The sequence below is a fragment of the Aythya ferina genome (genome assembly GCF_964211825.1).
Source record: "Aythya ferina genome assembly, chromosome: 2".
NCBI lineage: Eukaryota > Metazoa > Chordata > Aves > Anseriformes > Anatidae > Aythya > Aythya ferina.
In genome coordinates this window covers 30,172,678-30,192,565 of record NC_140297.1, presented here as the reverse complement: position 1 = coordinate 30,192,565, position 19,888 = coordinate 30,172,678, and the positions used below count along the sequence as shown (strand labels likewise).

Sequence of the window (19,888 nt, the reverse complement as noted above, 5' to 3'; positions counted from 1 at the left end):
CACACAAATAACCAAAGCTCATGCCTAATAAAGTGCATTTCCCACCAAAGATTTAGTGAAGGATGCTTCAGAGAAATGGGTTAATGCATAATTAATCAAGCTCACTGGAGTAGATTCACTTCTGAAAATTTACAGTTCTTTTGATTATGTTGGCAATGTCCAGACAAATGTTGGGGTAGGAAAAAAACATTGAATTAATTGCAAATAAATACTCACTTTTCATTTGTTTCATAAGCTGATAGATATAGACACATACTCTAAATATTGACATTTATAGATACTTTAAATATTGGAAAATTAAACTTATCTAATTTTGTTTTTGTTATTATTTATACATCTGCTCTATCCATAATTTACTTGTCCTCTAAATTCATCTCTTAGGAAAGGATAAATTGTTATCTATTTCCCTTTTGTAGTCTGTTGTCTGGAATCAAATCATTTATTGTCATAAATTTTGTGGAGGCAGTTTTTCAAGTCTTTACTTTCTTAGCCCTCTGAGAGACTTCCTAACAGCTTAAAAATCATAAATCAGGGATTTGTCTGAGGATTGCACAACACTATCTAATGTTGAAGGGGAGTCCAAGAATGGCAACTTATTTTCAGTCTTGTATTTAAACATTCTTAATCAAAAATTTTGTGCAGTCTTAACATTGTTCTTCGTTCAGAGTGAGCTGCTTCTCTTCTCTGCATGCTTTAATGAAATTTCATCAAAAAAGAAAAAAAAAAAAAACTTTGCTTGAAATCCATGATTTCCCATTTTTATCTAGATTTTAAAATGCTAATGATTTATTAAATCTATTTTTCTATTGATTCATCCTTCCATCAGAAAATAGTATTTCATCATCTTGTAGTGCACAGTATTGTGCATGTACTTAAATAAAGTTGATATCATTAGTTCCTCAGTGTAAGAATTCAACAGGGTCCTAATTTATATAATAGACATTGAAATGAAAGTCAGTGTATAGGTAAGGATTTTGTCTTTGAAATATATAATCAGTGTTTTGTAAACATTAGGAGGTAAATATTAAGTAATGTTATGTTCAGCATTAGGTAGAAAAATAAGAGGGCAATTATTTGCTAAAATTAAGATCTTGTAATTCCCCATTCTTGGGTCCAATGGTGTTGACAATTAGTTACCATATGAGTGAACTAATATTTTTCTTGTGCATTGCAAACACACATACAAAACACATTTGATGCACTTCTTGACTGCACATATAAATATAGAGTTAAAGATATGAGCAAAAAGGAGAAACCTGCTGACATAATATTGCATAAAGTGCACAGTGGTTTTATGAAATTATGGTTACAGGTGATATTTTCAGATAACTTGATATAGCATTTTCTACCAATGCTCCCTTTTTTTTTATTATTATTTTTCTTTGTGGCAAAAATGTGTTTAAGGACTATATATAATGTGTTCTCTATGATTATCTCATGAACATTGTAACTCTGAAAAAAAATAAAAACATATATAAGCTATTCTTTAATAATGTATGCAATTTTAAAAGTGCCAGTCTGAATAGCAAATTGATCATAACATGCTTTTCCATATAAAGAGATGGGTTCATGTAATCACGATTACATGTAACTCTGACTAGATCTAGAAAGTGTAAATCAGATATGTTTGTCAGTGTGTGTCTAATTCTTACAGTAGCAAAATATAATGAAATAGCCATTTTATTACATACTGACACATTGCAACAGTAACATTCTTTCTTGTGTTTGTTTGTTTGTTTACAATGGCCTTTAACAATTTAAAACCATGATCAAGATGAACATGATGATGATGAATAGAATATCTTAGAGTACATAAAGCATAGTGTGAAAGGAAAATGCTTGATTTAGTGAAAGAGAACTTCCCTTCCTTGCTTCCTTCCTTTCTTCCTTCCTTCTTTTTCATTTCAGTGTGCACAGAATTAACATTGTGAAATTATATGGTCATATACAGTGAAGTGAAATACAGAAAATATGTACATGTATGTATCTTCATTCAGGTGAAATAAATGCAATGTTCTGAATCTTAAGAGTAGTAGCCCTAAACCTTCCACTGTTTACAATGGGACATTCTTTAAGGCCTCATTAATGACATTTTCAATATACATGGAAATTACAAAGACGTAGGAATTATACCTGACATTGAATTTGCAAATTTTTCCTCTTCCTACTAGAGTGTTGCATGTGGTCAATGTGCTGAAGAAAGAACATGATGTCTCCGAAAGAAATCTAAGTTGTGAAAGTGATTAGCATCACTCTCCCTTCACATGAGTTCCTGTTAAAAGTAGAGTTCAGTGCAGAGACAAATACAGTATTGCTGCTTCTAGTACTTGTAAGATGTTTGCACACATATTGTCGCAATTATTTAATGCTAAGGGGTTTGATGTCATGGTTTGTGCTTGAGTGTGTATGTGTATATGCGAGCTACATCAGGTAGCATGCTAATATGCTCAGAACTTTGATGAGCTAAGAAGAACTTTGTTTCTGAAGCAGAAATAGATATTCTATAACATTGTCTCATTCTTATCAACTCTGTATTATTACATGTAAATCATAATAGTGATTACCTAATATTTAAAATTATCTAATGCAAATAAAGTCACCGAGTTCATCATGTTTCAAAATATCAGTGTAAGTAATACAGTCAAAGAATATCTGCATTTGATATTATTACTGTATGAAATGGAGAAAAAAAAGGGCATGCTTTAATACATAGGTTGTGTTGTTGCTGTTTTTGTTTGTTTGTTTTACTGAGACTGGAGATATTCAAACAGTTACAACAACATGACATATCAGTGAATAAGGATATTTTGTAATTTACTGCCTTCAATCCCAAACAAGCTCTGGGACTTGTAATTTTGACACAGACTATAGGGAGGCCAAGTCTTTCTGGAAGAGAAATACAGTATACCATCTCTCTGGAAAAGTCTGGAAAGAATGGCTGAAAATCTGGAGGGGGGTTGGGGAGGAATCAGACATAATTATCTTTAGGCAAGGAACCAGAGGAAGAGCAAAGAACTCTGCTGAGGAGTGACAAAACAGATTTGCAAAAAGGTTTAAAGCAGACCACAAAAATTGTAGTGTGGGGCCTGAGAGGCCAGATGAAGGCATTCAGGGCTAATGAGCATTGATGTGCCAAGGAAGTGAATTAATTACATTAACCTACTGTCCTATTCTACTTAGGGCTGAAGGACATGGATGTTTGTTTGTTTTGTTTTGTTTGTTTGTTTGTTTGTTTGTTTGTTTTTTAATTCATGGGGTGAAAGGCTTGTGTTACGCCCAAGAGGAAGATAAAATACTGAGCCCTTCCAGTGAAGGGAGAAAGATTTGTGAGAGAAGGAAAGAATGGAAGGATGATGAAGAAAAAAGGTAAAGAATTTGCTAGGCTTTTGTTTATTCTAAATATTTGCATACACTGGAGAGAGAAGAGAGGGAGGGGGGGGGAAAACAAACAAACAAACAAAAAAACAAAAAAACACACACACACTTTTGCCCTTGCTGTTAAGTAACAGTTTTGCAAAGCTTCTAAGCAGTTAGATGGAAAATTAATAAATAAATAAATTTAGAAAGCTGAGATGTTTACAAGAAGCACTGCTCAATGTTTTATGCAAGAGTGGTGAAGAACATGCCTATCTCTTGTCAGATAATTGCTGCTTGTCTCTAGCTCTGTGAGGTTTGAAAGCATTTTGTTTTCCCTACACATAAGGAAGGAAACTTCTTGTGGTCCTGCTGAGGTGAGTAAAAGCCTTACTGTAGCTCTGGCTGGAGAATAAATCAAGCATAGATCAGATCTGGAAGCTGAATCTCTGTTAAAGAGACATAAAATAATAGGTTAAAATTCAGCACATGAGGACCTGAGGGTATTCTCTGTATGCAGAAATACCTGACTGATAGTGCAAGCTCTCTTTGGGTTTGCCGAGATTTCTGGTTTCTGCCAAACCTGGTCTTGTGCTATGGTGTGCCTGCTTGGTCATATACCCTCATTTGCAATCAGGTGCTGGATTTTCAGTTAATTTTGAAATAAGTAGGTTTGACCTTTCCTGCAAAGCCAGTTCTGTGGCCAGTGAACCTTTTGGAAGAAGACAGCATTCAGGGTAGGAAGATAGAAACAGGTTTTGTTGGGGACCGGCTAGTCCCCAACAACTCTTTCAATTGGGTTGCAGCAGTACTGTCAACAGTTTGTGGAGGCTTTGTGGAGACTTACGCAAGCAGCACAGTTAAGCTTCTTTTGTGTGCCCATTGGAAGACCATATACTGTGAAGTTAGCTTCTGCTTTTCAACAACTCCTACGCATCTTAAAAGTGTCTAAGGCAGGTGGTGCTGAGATGACTTTAAGAGAAGGGTGGTCATGCTTGTGCAGTATTAACTGAATAATCTTGCCAGACACCAATGTCTCTACAGGCATAGGGTTGAATTACAGTGTGACCGGAGGGGGGGGCGGGGGACGACTTTGAGTCCAAGTGCTTCCTTTTTCAGAAAACAGTAATGACGTATAATGTATCATGAATAGGAGTTACTACTGGATTTGTGTGCATGTGGCATGGGTATGGACATAGCTTTTCCATTATCAATTTCTCAATTTAACAGGCATAGCGGAAGTAGAGAAACTTCTACATGACCACTGACTTCCATTTTGCTCTACAGCTTGAAATTATAAATAGGAGAAAGTACGTTGTAGGCATGGAGAGTCTCGGCATGGTGATATTTCAGAGGCTGCTTCTCTTCTTTCTGATTCAGGATTCAAAGAGACTACCTGAGAAGCACCTCAGGGTGCTCTTTAAATATGACTCATACAAAGAGGAAGTGATAATCACTAGGCTGTGTTATTTATAGAAAGGTGGTAGCTATGTTGATGGTGAAGTAGCAGTTTCATTGTGAACTACCCATTTCTAATAAGCATTGAAAATTATTTCTCATGTCTGAGTGAGAAGTAAAGATTTGGAACATTATATCTTTTTTTTTTTTTTTTTTTTCTTCTGTCTAGGGTTAATAATGACTCAAAATAAATGCTTAGCTGCTGGTTGTCGTACTTGAAATAAATATTTTTTTTTTTTTTTTAAAGACAGGGTCAAGTGGTTATTCTGTGAAGCAACATAGCAATTTATGCTAATCGGTAGCTTTTCTGGATTGGAAGTGAATGCTTTTTACTTTCTTGATGAAACATATACTTATGGCCCATGTCCTGCTTGTCAGTAAGAAAATAGAAGTTGTCAATCTTCAGGTTTGTCAGTCTATTTACATTGACTACAAAACAAACAAACAAAAAAAGAATATTTGTGTCGGCAGTGATTTGTATATTTCTTAGTGAGGTAATCAGACTTTGCAAACACATCATTAGCACTGTACTAACTTCATGTCCAACTGTGAGGTTGTCTCTTGCAAAGAATAGGTGTGTATGTTTGGGGGAGGGGGGGTTGTTTCTATGTGTTTTTGTGAATCAGTGCATTCCAAACACTTTTTTTTTTTTTTTTTTTTTTTTAAACCCTGGAATTATAAAGACTTGGAAACTTGATTCAGAAACACATACCTGTGTTTCTGGTGTACACATAAGCATGCAATGGCAGGAAGATCTATACCATTTGACCTGAACTTACATTTGTTCAAACTCAGTCCATCAGTCACATTAGGAAAGGAAACTTTAATGACTTATTAATTTTAGATAGCTTGGGAGGAATTCAGGGGAAGGGAATGGTACTCTGGTAGGTTTTACCCAAGAACACTATCAATCTTGTTATAACAATATATACTCAAATATTAAAGGAACTTTCACTTCATTTACAACAAACATTGTTTTCAGTGACTATATTCTGAACTTTTTTCTTTCTTTTTTTTTTTTTTTTTTTTTTTTAAACCAGCTTAATCAATCTCTGAGAAGAGAGCTGATACCTTCATACTTTATCAGTAGAAATGGTCAAAAATTCCTTAGCCTCTGTTTCATCAGAATATGCAAATTTTTGGAGAGGACCTCACTTAACCCAATTGATCTAATTTTTCCTGGGTTTCCTTTTCAGAGCATAACCAAATTTACCTTTATAAATGTCAAAATATTTTGTTCTGAAATGTCAAAAGGAAGTGTAAGGTTTTAATTTGTATTGCTGTTTCATTAATGTAGTGATTAACTAATATTGTATTAACTGGCATGATGCTCTTATTTCATCTGAACATAATGACTGAGAAAGTTTGCGCATCCATATATCCGTAAAACTTACAAACCTTGTATCTACAAAGTTTTACTGTGCTGCTGGCCAGGATCCAAACTCTCCCTCCTTTCACACCTGGGTACTCTCGTCTTCTTTTGCACTCCTCTCCTCTGTCCTGAGTAAGCTTGTATTTCTGTCTCTAAAAACTTAGTTTGGCTTCCCTGGGTTTTTCCATTGGTTGGTGCTTAGGCATTTTGCTGAGAAATGTGAATTTGAAATTTCTTAGACTAAGGAGGAAATTAAATGCTTCACATTTACTCTGGCATTGTAAATACTGTCACTTTTTTTTTTTTTTTTTTTTTTTTTTTTAAGAGCCAGTTAAAGACCTCTAGTCAGACTCCACTCTTTGAATCTCAGGAGCAAGAGGATGTTCAAGCTCCAACTAGGTGCAGCTCGCACAAAATGTTTTATTTTGCATGCATCAATTCAAATGCAGAATTCATGGTTTGTGTATCCAAATATCCTTCTATTCTCACTATTAAGGGCCTTAAAGATCTACCCTCAGTACTCTGAATCCCACTGCTGGGGAAATGTAACACCAAGGTTTGGTACACATAAATACTTGCTTTGAATGTAGCTCTTAGGACTTATATGTTCAAGGGAATATTGACTTGGTATCAAATTCTGTATTGTTGCCTTAAGGGACTCCCACGCAGAGCTGCAAAGCCATGTCTATGTACAGCATAACACAACCCACTCCTAATTATTTTTGCCTAGAGTAGCTACTGCTGTTGTATTTCTTGTCTTTTATGCTTAGAACAGCAGTGACGCATAGTGAGTCAGGCCTTTACCAGTGCTTATGTATCTTATGCTAGGTGCTATATAAAAAACATCACTCACACACACACACAAAGAAAGCATGTGTGCAAACCTTGAATAACATGTGTTACATCAGAAAGATATGTAAATTTTGTACAAAGTGTACATATTCATTCCCTTGCAATTATATACAGCTTTCTGTTTGCAATGTCTTTTAATGTCTGTACTCTGACTGCTGTTTCGTCATCTTTGGTAGCCGTTGTACTTGTTCAAACTCATGCTGTCCAAAGGTATAAAGCTAATCTCATAGCTCATTCATTTCACTGTAATTGGATTGTTGGTTAACATTATCAAACAGCACACTAAAACATAACAAAACATATTTTATGGCATTTTCTCCTCCATATCTATAATCTGAGGAAGAACAGCAGTTACTTTTCATTAGATCAAAAAACAGCATTCCTAAAAACTGATAATCTTTTTCCTCAGAAAAATGTTGAATGTGGGATTATAAATTAACTCATTGATCTAATCATTTGGTAAAGGAGAAGTGAGAATAGATATTTAAAGTAGTACTTTTAGTTGTTACATGACCACACTGAATGCTGAGAAGGTACAAGGTTCTTGGTTTTATTTCTTGGTTTGGCTTCATTCAGTTATTTCCATGCACATCATTAGGCTGGCCTGCTACTTAGTATTTCTCTGAATTCTGGCTCATCCCTACTGAATCTTTACTTTCAATCATAAAATTGAATTTGCATTCAATTGAATTCATTGAAGGCATTCTTTTCAATTTTTGAAAATTTTGTTTTTCCATTGCTTCATTTTCCCTCTGTTAGTTTCCTTTCTTTGCTTTGTTCACGTACTTCTAAAGTGCTCGTTATTTTGTGTCTTCATCAAAATCCTTGTAAATTTTCTTTCCTGTTCAGATCCATTCAGGATTCACCTCTCAAAGATCCCCAGTCTGTCAGTTTGCAATCTTTTATTTTCTCACATGCTATATTCCATCCCCCTCCCTTTACAGTAGATACAGTTCATTTGGCTTATGCCTACCTTAACAAAAGGTGGTTTTGTATCTGTATCCAAAATCATGCTAGATTTAGAGTGTGCATTCTATGTAATATGTTCAATACAAAGGCAAGTACCTATTTGTATGAGATATCTAATCAAGCCATGATGACTATCTAATAAGGTAGACCTTAAAACAAAGATTTTTAGTCTTTAGTACATGGTGTATTGAATACATTTGAATAAAATTCCTCTGGAAACATCTAAAAAGTTACTCCATTGTTTTCTTTCAAATCCTTCCTTCAAATATCTACAAAAAGACCATGTTTCAGGTATTACCACAAAAACTGGAAAGTTTCTTGCATAATCTTATGCGTCTTTATTTAACTGTCTCTAACCTATTTTTAAATCACAAGGTTAATTTGTTGAGTCAGGGAGAAGAGTTATGGCAGGGCCTTCTCCAGATTGTGTAGTGTTGTAACATCTAACACAGCAGTGGTTCTGGTCCATAACTAATTCATTCCAATGTTACGGCAACAGAAGTATATCTCTTGTTGCTGTTGGCAGGTGAATTTATAGCTCACTGACTATACTGCAGGTCCCATCTGTGCATGATCTGCAGAGAACGTGAACCCAGATACAGAATTTACTCAGTCACAGTTTCAGCTTTCTTTTCTGACACTCTTCCAAATATGCTCTGTTTTGTTGGCCAAGACAACAACTGTGACATATAAAGGGATTTCATTTCTTCCTATTGCATCCTCACTACTAGTGGAAGGAACTGTAGAGTCTTTGTCACACAAGGTCCCCCTGGACATGTTTGTAATAGCAGATTTAAAAATATATATATCTTTAATAATAATAATCCTAGACCTGACAACCTTGGAGAGTTTTTGTAGAATATCTGCAAGAGAAAAAAGGTATTGTATTCTTGATTTTGACGAGTAAAAATACAAGACATTTTACTTTAACAATGATATGGGCATGCAAGATCGTATCATGAATGTCAGATACTAGTACCTGAAGTCACAAAGACAAAGTCATGGCTTAGAATGCCTACAGAATGACAATGTAGTGGTAATTTCTGGAGTTAAGTATATGTTCATTTATTTTGATACTCTTTATTTCTCTGAACGTTTCATTTCCATTCCTTCAGTGAGAAGATGCATTGTTAAGGCTCATTCCGTAATTTTGGTGGGGGACATCTGCAAGAATAAAATATATATAAAAATAAAGAGAAAAAACAAAACGTAGAGTTTGTCTTAACTTCCAGTAAGCTACCTTTTTTGTAGCCCCCCACCTGTTATTTCCCATTGGTGTTCAACCAAGCAAGATGTGTTCAGGGATAAAAGAGAGAAAGTGAGATTACTTGGAGTCAGGGGAAATTAATGTGTTATTTGCAACAGAGCTGAAGTGCTGTGCGTTGTATAGAAGGTAGCTTTAATTAAAACCTTTATTTCATAAATATATTTTTTTAAAAAAGTTGAAGTCCACATGAAAGAAAGGAGGAAAAAAAGTTGCATTGTCTTGCATTTTTCTATTTTAGAGACTGTCTACAAGATGAAGGCACTTTCTTTGTCAGGCTGCATTGGTATGTCACAAGCTATGCAGCCAGGTGAAAATATTAGTCTGATGTTAGCATCCTTAACTGCCTGCCTGCAAAATAGCCTGGGTTTCTGCAACTTTATCAAACTACTTTATAAAGGAAGAATCCTATCTTAAATCTACATAGTACTGATTATTCCCTTGCCTTCTCTTATCTCCTGCCCTGACCTTTTTTATTAAAACTTAGGAAGACTAAAAATAGTTTAATGGCTGCTTTCTGCATTGCATTATTTCTTGACCAAGACTTTCAGGGTATTTTGCATGACTTTCAGATAGCTGAAGTCCTTGCTTCTTTACATTTTCCTGGATGGTTAATTCTTCTTCTATAGCTTCTTAATGTAGGAATTAAAGCTTCAGAGAAGACCTTTGCATAGCCATATTTCTTTACCAAATATTTTTAGGCAGGGAAGAAATGAGCATAAGTCTCCTCCCTCTCATTTATGCTCCACGTGGTGTGTACAGAGAAAGTTAAGTACTAAAAGGGGTTAAATATCTTATTTTTCAAGATTCCAGTGGTATTTTTTTTTTTATTTGTTACAATCAGTTCCCTGAAAAAATAAAAGTATAAGGGAAATGTCACTGTTGCTCCATTATGCATTTCCTTTGCAGAAATTACAACAATTGGACTGGAAGCTAATCTCATTTACTGTAATGTAAGTCAATGGCCATCAGCCAAGTTGTTCTAGATTTTATGTGAGATTGGAATCTGACCTGAAAGGTTAGTTAACCAAAATAAAAGAAGGATAAATAATTGTAATGAAAAATACTTCAGACTTCATCTAACCATCTGGATTGAGTCTACCAGCATCAATATGTTTTGCAGATGTGGGGAAAAAAATATCCAGATTCTGCTAGCTGTACTGACAATGTTTCCTACTGCCTTGAGTGGTCCTTCCTTTCTGTAGTGTAGGTTGCAAAGCTTGTCCCATCCCTGTCCTATATGCCCGCCTCTGCCTCCCTCCCTCAAGTAACCTACCTGTTGGAGAAAACATTTGTTCAGCTGAGCTGTCTTCCTTTAGAAGCATGGTTTGTTTAGCTCCATGGATAATTATTTTTAACTGCAATGAAATGCATTAATAAAGTGAAAGTGCTAAATACCTCTTTAATATCTTCATCGATGATCTGGACGAGGGCATCGAGTGCACCCTCAGTAAGTTCGCAGATGACACCAAGTTAGGTGCGTGTGTCGATCTGCTTGAGGGTAGGAAAGCTCTGCAGGAGGATCTGGATAGGCTGCACCGATGGGCTGAGGTCAACTGCATGAAGTTTAACAAGGCCAAGTGCCGGGTCCTGCACCTGGGGCGCAATAACCCCAAGCAGAGCTACAGGCTGGGAGAGGAATGGTTGGAAAGCTGCCAGGCAGAGAAGGACCTGGGAGTGATGGTGGACAGTCGGCTGAATATGAGCCAGCAGTGTGCTCAGGTGGCCAAGAAGGCCAACGGCATCCTGGCTTGTATTAGGAACAGCGTGACCAGCAGGGCTAGGGAGGTGATCGTCCCCCTGTACTCAGCTCTGGTGAGGCCGCACCTCGAGTACTGTGTTCAGTTTTGGGCCCCTTGCTACAAGAAGGACATCGAGGTGCTTGAGCGGGTGCAGAGAAGGGCGACGAAGCTGGTGAGGGGCCTGGAGAACAAGTCCTACGAGGAGCGGCTGAGGGAGCTGGGCTTGTTCAGCCTGGAGAAGAGGAGGCTCAGGGGCGACCTTATCGCTCTTTTTAGGTACCTCAAGGGAGGCTGTAGCGAGGTGGGGGTTGGCCTGTTCTCCCACGTGCCTGGTGACAGGACGAGGGGGAATGGGTTTAAGTTGAGCCAGGGGAGTTTTAGGCTAGATGTTAGGAAGAACTTCTTCACTGAAAAGGTTGTGAGGCACTGGAACAGGCTGCCCAGGGAAGTGGTGGAGTCACCATCCTTGGAAGTCTTCAAAAGACGTTTAGATGTAGAGCTTAGGGATATGGTTTAGTGGAGGGCTGTTAGCGTTAGGTTGGAGGTTGGACTCGATGACCTTGAGGTCTCTTCCAACCTAGAAAATTCTGTGATTCTGTGATTCTGTGATATGTAATTATTTATTTATTTCAAGGAAAATGCCTAGTTCTTACAGAAGGGCTTCCTGTTTGTTAGGGAAGAGAAAGTCAAATTAATCTTGTGGCATTAGGGTGTTTATAATAACCTTTCTTTTTTTTATTCTTTTTTTCTTCCTTTATTTTTTATTCTTTTTTTTTTTTTTCACTTTTTTTTTTTTTTCCAGTTACATTGAAATCTTAAGTATAATATTATTTGGCTTTAACTTTAAAAACTGACCCTCTAAGTGATCTAACAAATCCTTACTAAGAGATCACTTAGCTCTTATTCAGGCAAAGTTTCTTTTGGACCATGTTGTGAACTTGTCCCTATTACATTTGTAGCATTCAGTTAATTTCAAAGATAGACTTCTTATTGATGTACACAGCACACATAAGGAAGGGATACAAAAACTTGACTGCAAACTTTGAAATTCTAAATAGTCTACTTTTAGAGAAAGAATGTTATCAAGATGTCTCTTAATGAACAAAACCAAAAGCTGCAGCCTGCAAAATCTACAGTATAAGGCTGATTTTGTCAATAAAACATCTATCTCACCATAAGCAGCTAGGACTTGAGACCTAACCTGAGATGTGTGGCTTTGCTTGTTCATTCACTCCCTGCAAGCGTTCATTTACTGCCATGCAGATAATGCATTGCATTTCACAGCACTGCAAGTTTAATCAGGACATGTCATCATTAATTTGTACTGATATGCACTGATGGACAATGTTTTCCAGGAGCATGACTAGCTGTTTATCAAACGATCGTCAATTCTGGAGAAGAAATAATGCAATCCCCTTGTTGCTTTACAGCATCTGTTTTATCATCTGCTCACGGGAGCACCTCTTTTTTTTTTTTTTTTTTTTTTTTTTTTTTTTTTTTTTACCTTCCTCTTTCTCTGGGTTTCTCTGGTTTTTATAGCTGTCGCTTGCAGACAGCTTCATTTATTTCTCCTGATTTCTAATTCCTTTAGGAGAGGTGTCTAAAAGGCAGCTTTGATTTATTGAACAATGCTGTGGGATTGAAATGGTTAACAATGGAAAGACAAGACTAAATACTACAATCTGTGTTTGATTTCTGATGCTTTCCTGTTATTTACAAAGTGTTTCTTTGAGTATCATAAATAATTTACAGTTCAAAGTGAACACTTCTAAGTACTAGAAAGCCAAATTTACTTTTATTTCATCTGCTAATGTTTCCACAGTATAACACAAAGCATAAAAACTGTTATTGCTCTATAGCTTAACAAAAGACTTGTTAGATTAACACACACACACACACACACACACACACACAAAAGACTCTTATAATAGTAAGTTAAGGAGCAGAATTAGTTATTTGTTCACTCCTGTAGTCCCTACTAAAACAAAATTCTGACTCAAAGCATAGGACTTTATCTGAGGACACCAGAGTTAACCCTTTAACATGTCAAAATTATCTCTCAAGTATGTTGTTTTACTGCTTTGGGGAGTTGTGCAGTGAGAATAACTCCAAAAGCTAATCTTGGAAAATATTTTTGACTTTCAAAATGAAATAGTCATAACAAATACTTAAAGAAAAGAATGCCATGGAAATTAAATTTTGTCACTGATATGCAGTTAGGTTCATCCACTTTAAACTCTAGTTCTAGTTAGTATCACATAGATCCCTAAACTGGGCTTAGACTTCTAGAAGTAGTGACTAGCTGAACACTTTCAGTACTTTATGAAATAAAGACTTGAGTGTTTTAGTGGCTAGTTCTTTTTGAATAAAACTTATTCCAAATCTTTCTGGTGCAGGGGGAGGCAGAAGAAAAAAAGAGGACATTAATCTTGTGGGCAGTGAAGGGGAAGCAAAGACATAAACTAAAAAGGAACATAGAAATTCACTATTCTATTAACATTAGAACTGTGAAAAGATTTAACCTAATATCTTGAGCTAGGATAATTCCAATGTAGATAAGTGACCACATCAGGAGATGTGTTGAAGGAGGCCAAGCTCCACCCCTGTTTTTTTGGTAAAAAGATGGATATTAATTCTATCCCATATGTATACACCAAACAAATCACTTTAAGGTTTACTAAAGTTCATCTGAAATAAGATATTTCTGTGACTGATATATAATTTTTAAAATTATGTATAACTTTTGTACTACAGTGTCAAATATTGACATTAATCAAATATCTAAAGAAATTTTGCAGAGAAAATGTAGTTAGGGATCTCTCTGTATTAAGTTTATTTTAACAAAATAGTATTACTGATGCTGGCTTATGAAAATAGTGATCAGTCAGACATATTTACTATCTGTCATTATTTATACGCTATCCTTTCATGCTGAATGATTGCCATTTACTTTACCCACAAAAGCTGATAGAAAGAATCACTATGTTCACTGTTAAAATTGGCCTGCAACATTTCACAAAACCTAACAGCTTTGCGCAGCAGTAACCAGGGGGAAGGTGAAAAGAATCGATGCCCAGAAGGAATTTTAGGGAAATAGATACTAACTCATCAGATCGACACTTCGGCACTGGGGACAGTTCCTTAGCTGAGGTGAATAAGAGTAGTTGCCTCCGAGTCAGCAGAGTTGATTTATTACCAGCTGAAAGACTAGCTCCGGAGTGACGGCACCCCAGCCCCGTGAGAGGACACATGCTATTCTTGGTGAATACAAATGGGGTGGGCTTTTTAAACAGGCCTGAGTGGAGGTTTTGTGTGTGCATGCCATTTGGCACATGGTTCATTTTCTAAAGCCTGATACGATTTGCAAATTTGGAGAAAGAATTCAACTGGCAATGAGGAGGGGTGGTGGGGGGTGAGACAGAAGACCAGACCAGACCAAATTTTTTTTGGTAAATAAAACTTCTATAAGTACAGAGTGCCTGTGCAACCCTTTTCTCAAGTGGGATAGAGCTAAGAGTACTTGCATTGCAGGAGTCAGCCTTGAAGCCTGTCTGCCTGAAGTAACCTTTGTCATCCTCTGGCTTCTAGGAGAAGTCTCTCTCATTAGTCCTGATATACTGGTGGAGGATATCCCTTTCTTTCAAAGCTGCACTTTAAATATACTTCGGAGCAATCCTGGTGTGTGTTCATGGGAAGGAATTACCAAACATTAATGCCTGTTCTATAGGGAATAAATTTCTCAGGGCAAGGACTTCTCAGTGAATTGATGGGTTTCATGGATGTGTTTTAATTGACAGCAAAGGAAGTTTTTAATTTGTGGCAGGCTCAGCAGACCTTCATAGTAGGCACCAGCCTCACCTCCAAAGGCCTCCCTTCCCTCCTGATGGAGCTCAGGGGTGCAGGAAATGGCTATGGCACATTGAATACTTAGGCTGTAACAGCTCAGCTGAGGTTAAAATACCCCAGTACGTACAGTGAGATTCTTTAATAGTTTATTTGATGGGAAGAATGGGAAATTCCAAGTATTCTTTCTTTTTTATACCATTGTTCTTCTAATGCTTTAACTTAATAACAGGAGCCCCAGTATGTGAAATGGGGAAACATTGCTTTTGAAAAATTTAGTTTCTTCAGGCGTCTGAGGACTTATTTGTCAACATTTTCCAAGAGATTTGCAGATTATTGAACCTGGGCCATTTTCAGCTGACAAAATTTGGCAAGATGGTAATATTTTAAGTATCAGAATAGTATAGCAATATAAAAATAGCAATAAAAAGGTATATTTACAAATCAAAAACTACTATAAATGTAGTAGTTATAAATGTAAGTGTAACATCTAATTAAAAGGTGTAGTTTCAATGAATGGAACTGTGTAACTCATTTTTAAATCCAGTTTACCTCTCTAAAATAGTATTTACTGTATTGATATTATCTTCATAAATAAAGATGAAAATATTTCCTTTTTTAAAAAATAAAAAATAAAAGGGGGGGGGGGGGGAATGAGTAAAATGCCCCAAATTCTTGAACTGCATATTCATAATTTGAAATACAGTTAGAACTGCAGGCAATTTTAATGATGTTATTAAACCCCACCCTCACTACTAAACTCCCATCCAGCTAACATTCAAATTCACTATTTCTACTGGGTTTAGTTTGGCAGTCACATCCCACTCAATATGAAGGCACGTGAGAGAGAAAATCAGTCTGCTAGCATACTATATTGGACCCAATTTCTTACTCATCTCATGGCACTAAGACTTCTTTCATCTGCAGGAATGCCACCTGATAGAGCAAATGACAGATGAAGCAGTCATTTGCAACAGTTTGGCTACGTAATTTAGGATACTTTTTCTCCATTGTGAAATGCTCTTTGTACTGGAGAAAAAAACAAACAAACATAAAACTTGGAGAAACAGTCAAATTTTCAAAGGCTTGCAAATGATCTGGCATCCAGATCTCAAATTCCTTTCTACCATTCCCTTCAAATGTTTTATTTTCCTAGATGCTCCAAAACTGTTGGGGTAAAAGCTACCTATAGCTAAGTTTTTAAAAGAGAAGAGTTGGGTATCCTCAGTTTTCTGGGATGCTTGGGTTACTTTTATTAACTTGACAGTACATTTTCTGCTTTCACCAATAGGGTGAACATAAGAATTATACTGCAACATGGGGAGTATATACAACTTTTGAAAAGGAAGTTCAATATTTTCCTGTCTTAAGTTCTTTTAACGTTATTCAAAATATTACACCATTAATATTTGTTAAGACTTCTGGTCTTCTGAAAAAGAAATTTCTCATTGCAAAGCTTTTATAAACATCTTCTATTTTCACTTTTATTACTGATGTAATTTGTGCCAGTTTTAATGAAATATTCTGGCATCTTAGAATGGCAAAAATACTGTGATATTTGGAGCTCATCTGGTCTTAATGCCCTGTGATATGTGGTCTTTATCTGAAGTTAGATCAGAACCTCATCCAGTTGCATTTTGAATATCTTCAGGGATGGAGATTCTATATTTGACAACTATGTTTGACAGTGTTTGACAACCTTCTTTGGGGAGACTTCTTCCTAGTCTTCTTCCAACCTTCTAGTTGGAAATTCTTTTCCTGCAAATTATGTCTGTTGCTTCTTCCCTGCTTCATGCATTAAGCTTATCATCTTATAGTTCTCTGCCTGTATTTGCTTGTTTCTGCAAACAAGTTAGACTTCAATCTGTTTCCAGTTCCTTTAATTTAAATTTCCTTTAATACAATTGGGTTTTTACACACTTGCATCTCTTGCCATCTGAGTAAATTTTCCTACTTTTACTTGTGAATTTTCAGGAAATATTTTTGTAACTTTTCTGGATAGCTCAACACTACTTCCATACTCTATACACTTCATTTTTGCATTTGAACTCATTCAGGAGTTCCCCATTCAGCCAAATTGGCTTTTTGTGCTTGACTTTTCACATATCATAATGGACAATTCTTGTACCTTGAGATTATAATTACCAAACAGCTTTCTTGTGCCCCTTTGTCCTTCAAGGCAGTCTTCTATGTGATTCTACTTGTCAGTTTCCTGAACATGGACTTCAGGAGAGTAGCCTGGAGCTTAATAATTTTTCAGTTACTTGACTTCCTCGTGACTCTCAGAATCTTAAAATCTACTGTCTTCTGCTCAGTTTATCAAGACTACCCTTGACCAATATATTCTCAACCCATTCATTCTTATATGTGATTAGCAGCTAGGCATACTGGAATCTATCTCCACAAGATGAAAAAAATTGTCCTTGATATACTCCATAATTCTTCTGGATTCCCTGTGTCCAGAGATGGCCTTATTCCAGCAAATAACAGTGTGGTTAAAATCTCATTTAAGAAACAGGGTCTGCAGTTATGAAGTGTTTTCCAGCTATGCCAAGAAAGCTTTATCCACTTCCACTTCTTGATAAAATGGTCTGTCATCAACCCATTGCAGCCCACCTGTAATGGCATCATTCCCTATCATGTCCCCCTAAGTGTTGTCTATGAGTACTGTATGACTGGTTTTGACCATTGAAACTTAGAACAGGCCTAAACCTGATTTATTTATTTACTTACTTAATTTTTGTTGTTGTTTACTTACCTTCCTAGCCCTCCTAGAAAAAATAGCTTATGTAGATTGGTGCCCACATTAAACACTAAAATCTATGTATTTCCATTTTTAAAACACATCTGTCTGGGATGCAGTTTAACACACAGTTTTTCTATAGCCTGTATTTTAAAGTAGGATGCTGTCTAAATTTTATGAGTGCTGAGAATCCTCCAGCAATTCACAAGTTCTCCCCAAAAGGACATATGCATAATTGATGTGAAAGTGGGAAAGAATACAACAGTGTCATCTCTTGGAGAACCACAGAATATACCACATTCATGAGTGAACATAATAACAACAATATAGGAAGCAGAATATGACATTTCAGTGGGGCTCTTGTACCAGGCTAGTTAGTTATCTCAGCTTCCAGTCTCTGAATTATTATACTAAGCAGGCAAAGTTTTTGTGTTTTTGTAAGGTATAACTATTATGTCTTGAAAAGTAATGTTTTGAATTATGTCATGAAAATATAAATTGTATAGATATGATTTTGGTCTACTGGAATTTGTTCTTCACCCTCATGATGCATGATGAAATCAAAAGAATATTCCAGTTTAGGTTTCAGAAAACACCATGAGACCTAGATGTTTGTGTTGTGAAGAAACCAAAATACTTTCATATACAAGGCCCTAGCAGAATAACTGAATTCTGGAAGAAAAAAAAAAAAAGGCAGCTTCACAATCCTGTGTTAATGTTCCACTTACCTATTGTGTTGCTCAAGGCTTTCATCCTAGCAGTTGCTGAGCATCTAGCAAAAAAATGAGTGATCTCTAGGAGTAGCAAAAAGGTAGAGTTATTCAATTATATTGCAAAGACCGGCAGCAGTCTAAGGGCACGAGTTGACTGCAAATCTTAACAAGTGTAAGATTCACTTGCGAGCCTCTAAATATACAGACATTATAGATGATATTTCCAATGCATTCTTGAACTCTGGGAACAGTCCTGACATGACAGTATCCTTATAACTTGTTTGCAGTGAGTGGAAAATGCTGCTGCTTTTTCAGAAAGCTCCCTTTTGTTCAGTTTTTGTTGGTGGTGTTTTTTTTTTGTTTGTTTGTTTGTTTGTTTTTTTTCCCTCTTCAATACTTCAAATAAAATGATAAATATTTCTTCAGCTTGTTAAAATTAGTATAAGCTGGTTGCTAGCTATAGAGATGGTAACTTGGTAGATTATAGATTATTTTAAAAGATCATTTGAGCATCTGAATGCTTTACTTGATGACAATGGGTCTATCTTCATACTTGAAGTTCAATATGTTTTCAGGTATTTTTGCTGTTTTGTGGTTCCTCTTCTCAGATAAATTTCATGACCCAAATTTTTCTAAGTAATCAGAAGGTACTCAGCTACTACAGATAAAAATAGCTATAATTTTTTTTCCCTTCTGTAGAGGAAATTGCTCAATTAGTTATTTTTATTTGCTTGTTTGTATGCTATGCATGAGAGAGTAGTTATCATCCATGCGGAAGTTAGATCTATCCAAGACAGTGAGTCAACTGAACTTCATCATCATCAAATGATACTCTTCTATCAGTTTCTTCAGGCAGATTTTGATGTCCAGGAATATATGGTTTGGTGAATTGTTGCTGAGGTTAATTTTGTCTCTGCTTTTACAGATTTAAAGAACTCTCAGGGCTTTGTTTGGAAAGAAAGGCCAGCAATCGCATCTGTCAACTCACTCAGCACCCTTGGGTGAATACCATGTGGTTCCATGGACTCGTGACAGTCCAGGTAGAGCAGCAGGTTTCCACCTGAACCATGGGGGAGTTCTTCTGCTCCCCATCGCAGACTTCCATGTCAGGAGTCTGAGTACCCTGAGGATCGTCTGGCTAGTAAAGACAAATGCAAAGAAAGCAAATGAAGCTGGGATCTTGGATGTTTATGTGTTGATAAATAACTGCTAGGAAAATGTAGTTAATCATTATGCTAATATAATGTTCTTATCTCAATGCTATGACTGCACTTTTCCATTTACTAGCTCTTTGATGGCAGTGATGACTTATTCCAGCCTAGTTCTGACTTTGAAATGGCACACATACTGGATCAATCAGAAATGCAGGCAATGTCCAGAAAATGTCAGAGTCTTTTATTTTTCTGAAACGTGACTCAAAACTCAACAGTATGAAAACTAGAAGAGAAGCCCAGCACAAAAGAGTTTGGGAAAGACTTCTGAGTTGTTTGGCTATACATATTATTAAAAAAATTAATCAAGCAACCTACCAAAATAATAATGCAAAGATCAGAGAGAAAACCAAGGCTTAGACTTTGT

At 36.2% G+C, this 19,888-nt stretch overlaps 1 long non-coding RNA gene across 1 annotated transcript; it reads left to right on the top strand.

Annotated features, from left to right (window-relative positions):
- Window positions 1-3,196: 3,196 nt before the first annotated feature.
- LOC311431111 lies at window positions 3,197-19,565 on the top strand. Its single transcript, XR_014689249.1, has 2 exons — window positions 3,197-3,366; window positions 19,236-19,565. It is a non-coding gene; the product is annotated as an uncharacterized lncRNA (long non-coding RNA).
- Window positions 19,566-19,888: the final 323 nt, after the last annotated feature.